This window comes from Dendropsophus ebraccatus, unplaced genomic scaffold (genome assembly GCF_027789765.1).
Source record: "Dendropsophus ebraccatus isolate aDenEbr1 unplaced genomic scaffold, aDenEbr1.pat pat_scaffold_2398_ctg1, whole genome shotgun sequence".
Lineage (NCBI taxonomy): Eukaryota > Metazoa > Chordata > Amphibia > Anura > Hylidae > Dendropsophus > Dendropsophus ebraccatus.
The window spans coordinates 1-4,770 of NW_027209850.1; the positions used below are offsets into that span (position 1 = coordinate 1).

General features: G+C 42.5%; 2 pseudogenes; one reads left to right on the forward strand and one right to left on the reverse strand.

Annotated features, from left to right (window-relative positions):
* Positions 1-399: 399 nt before the first annotated feature.
* On the reverse strand, positions 400-2,331 carry LOC138775879 (peroxisomal membrane protein PMP34-like; annotated as a pseudogene).
* Positions 2,332-2,385: 54 nt separating this feature from the next.
* On the forward strand, positions 2,386-4,376 carry LOC138775878 (peroxisomal membrane protein PMP34-like; annotated as a pseudogene).
* Positions 4,377-4,770: the final 394 nt, after the last annotated feature.

Sequence of the window (4,770 nt, forward strand, 5' to 3'; positions counted from 1 at the left end):
CATCAACTGGTGCCAGAGATTTGTCATTTACTCATATATTATATTTAAAAAAAATCTTAAGTCATCCAGTACTTATCAGCTGCTGCATGTCCTGCATAAAGTGGTGTATTCTCTCCAGCCTGACACAGTACTCTCTGCTGCCACCTCTGTCTATGTCAGGAACTGTGCAGATCAGTAGAAAATCCCCATAGAAATCCTTTGTTGCTCTCCAGACTGGAGAAATACCACTTCCTGTAGGGCATACAGCAGCTGATAAGTACTGGACAACTTGACATTTTTAATAGAAGTAAATTACAAATCTCCAGCACCAGTTGTTTTTTGAGTACAGGATCACCATTGTATGTGCTTACAGAGAAAATAACAGGGAATAATTTGCCATTGCATTCTATTGGCACTTACCCGCAGTACCGAACTGCAACAGTTTGTAAGGGATAGGTGACTGTTGTGGCAATAGTTTTTGGCAATAGCTCCGATAACAAAGACTTGAAAAAGAAGTAAGCTGAGAAAAGAGAAGGAGCCAAGTCAGCAATAAGCAAGAGCTGGAAACAGATAAGTGCATAACACTAGACATAACGGTAAAATGGATCTGAGATATAGATAGGATATATTCCCAATAAGACAATATCACTTTACCTCTGGCTGCTGCCTCAAGAGCTGACGCTTTAATCCTTCATAGAACATGAACTGGATGCGGGGTTAAAAAACCAAAAGCAGAGAAGGAAATGTACCGTTCCACAGGGCCTGCACTCCCTCCTGTTGCAGAATCTTTTGAAAGGCATCTAAAAACAATGGCCGAAATAAGATAACATTGAAGAGTGGTTAACGGGATAGAGAAGGTGGATCTTACTTCTATCTAATATTCCAGGAGGGATATCTGGGTAGTCCTGTGTTTTGAGACTCTTCAATGAGGCTCCACGGGCTCTTCTTTTGCATATTCATGTGTCCCAGGGGGCAATGCACCTAGGATTTCACTGCATTGAGCGCTTTAACCAGCAGCTGGCTGTGGTATTGTTTGGCTGGTCTCCCTGAGATCAGTGATCTGTTTCTCTTATGGCTCTATTAGGCATTGCTCCCACCTAGCCAAAATCCTGCTCCACACTGATGAGGGGCAACACCCCGAAACAGCTGTATGTGGATGGAAACCTAGCCTTGGTTTTTCCCTTGTCATTATATTGACTTATAAGGCCACTTAATATGGTGGTTTCCTTACAGGAAAGGATCCCGGAGGGATATCTGGCTAGTCCTGTGTTCGAGACTCTATCAATGAGGCTCCACGGGCTCTTTTAACATTTTCTATCTAATAAGATACATTACAAGGAGACACATGGTACATTTTATATATCTGTTTGTGCTTCCGGAATGTAGAAAAATGCTTTTTTTTATTGGCGCCAAGAGTCAAAGAGGTGTTCCTAAAGTGCTAAGGGCTGAAATATCTCATTGCTCCCCTGCCCATCCCTGCTTTATCAAGCACTTCAGGAGCTTGAATAAGCGTCTGAGTCTTTGCGGAAAAGAATAAAAGCATTTTCCTATGTTATGGAAGCAAAGGCAGATATATGAAAGGCAACATGTGTCTCCTTGTCAGTTTGGAATGGTATCTGACAGATTTACTTAAAGGGGTTATCCAGTGCTACAAAAAACATGGCCACTTTTCCCCTTTCTTGTCTCCAGTTCAGGTGCGGTTTGCAGTTAAGCTCCATTACTTCAATGGCACTGAGTTTGAAAACCCCGCCCAAGATGGAGACACCATGGTGGTGTGCGGACTCTCCTACACAGTGAAGATGTCAGAGGCAATGGAGGTGGTGGCCAAAACTCCTGTTACCATTGCAAACACATGCACATTGAGCTGAATAGAGAATGCATGTGCTAGAGGAGTTCATCAGCAATAGCGTAGCACTGATATAGCCCTATGTATAATTCTCACTCTCTTACCTGTAATGCCCGTATACGTGGTGGGCGTTATATCATCATTACGAAACTTGGCACCTTGAAGCTTCAGTCTTGTATTCACACCACCCAGAGAGGAGTTGTGAGCAGGACATTTACTACTCCTAATAAGAGCAAAATAATTAGATATTAGACAATTTTCTGAAAATCCCAGATGAAACCTCCCCAGTCCTAGGAAATTTCATGGGAAGCACAAATAAAGGATTATTACTAATTATTATGAATAATTATATTATTTACATCTAATTCTGTATTTACCGGCAATGAAGCCAATAGTCAAGTCCTTGCTGGTGGTTGCGACATTGCCTTTATCCATATGGACTTCAGACTGTTAAACGTGTAGAAATAGACGAAGTTGGAGCAACAGAGACTGGAGATGACCTCGGAGGGGTGGGATCATGGGAGGGAATTAGAGAGCTGTGAGATCAGGCTGGTAGAGGAATGTATCCCTTTCGGCAATGGCTCTTTGCCCCACCTTACTCCCTTTCCCCCCCCGACCCCCACCCCTCCGAGGTCATCTCCAGTCTCTGTTGCTCCAACTTCGTCTATTTCTACACGTTTAACAGTCTGAAGTCCATATGGATAAAGGGCAATGTCGCAACCACCAGCAAGGACTTGACTATTGGCTTCATTGCCGGTAAATACAGAATTAGATGTAAATATATATAATTATTCATAATAATTAGTAATAATCCTTTATTTGTGCTTCCCATGAAATTCCTAGGACTGGGGAGGTTTCATCTGGATTTTCAGAAAATTGTCTAATATCTAATTATTTTGCTCTTATTAGGAGTAGTAAATGTCCTGCTCACAACTCCTCTCTGGGTGGTGAATACAAGACTGAAGCTTCAAGGTGCCAAGTTTCGTAATGATGATATAACGCCCACCACGTATACGGGCATTACAGGTAAGAGAGTGAGAATTATACATAGGGCTTATATCAGTGCTACGCTATTGCTGATGAACTCCTCTAGCACATGCATTCTCTATTCAGCTCAATGTGCATGTGTTTGCAATGGTAACAGGAGTTTTGGCCACCACCTCCATTGCCTCTGACATCTTCACTGTGTAGGAGAGTCCGCACACCACCATGGTGTCTCCATCTTGGGCGGGGTTTCAAACTCAGTGCCATTGAAGTAAATGGAGCTTAACTGCAAACCGCACCTGAACTGGAGACAAGAAAGGGGGAAAAGTGGCCATGTTTTTGTAGCACTGGATAACCCCTTTAAAGTAAATCTGTCAGATACCATTCCAAACTGACAAGGAGACACATGTTGCCTTTCATATATCTGCCTTTGCTTCCATAACATAGGAAAATGCTTTTATTCTTTTCCGCAAAGACTCAGACGCTTATTCAAGCTCCTGAAGTGCTTGATAAAGCAGGGATGGGCAGGGGAGCAATGAGATATTTCAGCCCTTAGCACTTTAGGAACACCTCTTTGACTCTTGGCGCCAATAAAAAAAAGCATTTTTCTACATTCCGGAAGCACAAACAGATATATAAAATGTACCATGTGTCTCCTTGTAATGTATCTTATTAGATAGAAAATGTAAAAGAGCCCGTGGAGCCTCATTGAAGAGTCTCGAAACACAGGACTAGCCAGATATCCCTCCGGGATCCTTTCCTGTAAGGAAACCACCATATTAAGTGGCCTTATAAGTCAATATAATGACAAGGGAAAAACCAAGGCTAGGTTTCCATCCACATACAGCTGTTTCGGGGTGGTTGCCCCTCATCAGTGTGGAGCAGGATTTTGGCTAGGTGGGAGCAATGCCTAATAGAGCCATAAGAGAAACAGATCACTGATCTCAGGGAGACCAGCCAAACAATACCACAGCCAGCTGCTGGTTAAAGCGCTCAATGCAGTGAAATCCTAGGTGCATTGCCCCCTGGGAACATGAATATGCAAAAGAAGAGCCGTGGAGCCTCATTGAAGAGTCTCAAAACACAGGACTACCCAGATATCCCTCCTGGAATATTAGATAGAAGTAAGATCCACCTTCTCTATCCCGTTAACCACTCTTCAATGTTATCTTATTTCGGCCATTGTTTTAGATGCCTTTCAAAAGATTCTGCAACAGGAGGGAGTGCAGGCCCTGTGGAACGGTACATTTCCTTCTCTGCTTTTGGTTTTTAACCCCGCCATCCAGTTCATGTTCTTGAAGGATTAAAGCGTCAGCTCTTGGAGGCAGCAGCCAGAGGTAAAGTGATATTGTCCTTATTGGGAATATATCTATCTATATCTCAGATCCATTTTACCGTTTATGTCTAGTGTTATGCACTTATCTGTTTCCAGCTCTTGCTTATTGCTGACTTGGCTCCTTCTCTTTTCTCAGCTTACTTCTTTTCAAGTCTTTGTTATCGGAGCTATTGCCAAAACTATTGCCACAACAGTCCACCTATCCTTACAAACTGTGCAGTCGTACTGCGGGTAAGTGCCAATAGAATGCAATGGCAATTATTCCCTGTTATTTTCTCTGTAAGCACATACAATGGTGATCCTGTACTCAAAAAACAACTGTGCTGGGATTTGTAATTTACTTCTATTAAAAATGTCAAGTTGTCCAGTACTTATCAGCTGCTGTATGCCCTACAGAAGTGGTAATTTCTCCAGTCTGGAGAGCAACAAAGGATTTCTATGGGGATTTTCTACTGATCTGCACAGTTCCTGACATAGACAGAGGTGGCAGCAGAGAGTACTGTGTCAGGCTGGAGAGAATACACCACTTTATGCAGGAACATGCAGCAGCTGATAAGTACTGGATGACTTAAGATTTTTTTAATATAATATATGAGTAATGACAAATCTCTGGCACCAGTTGATT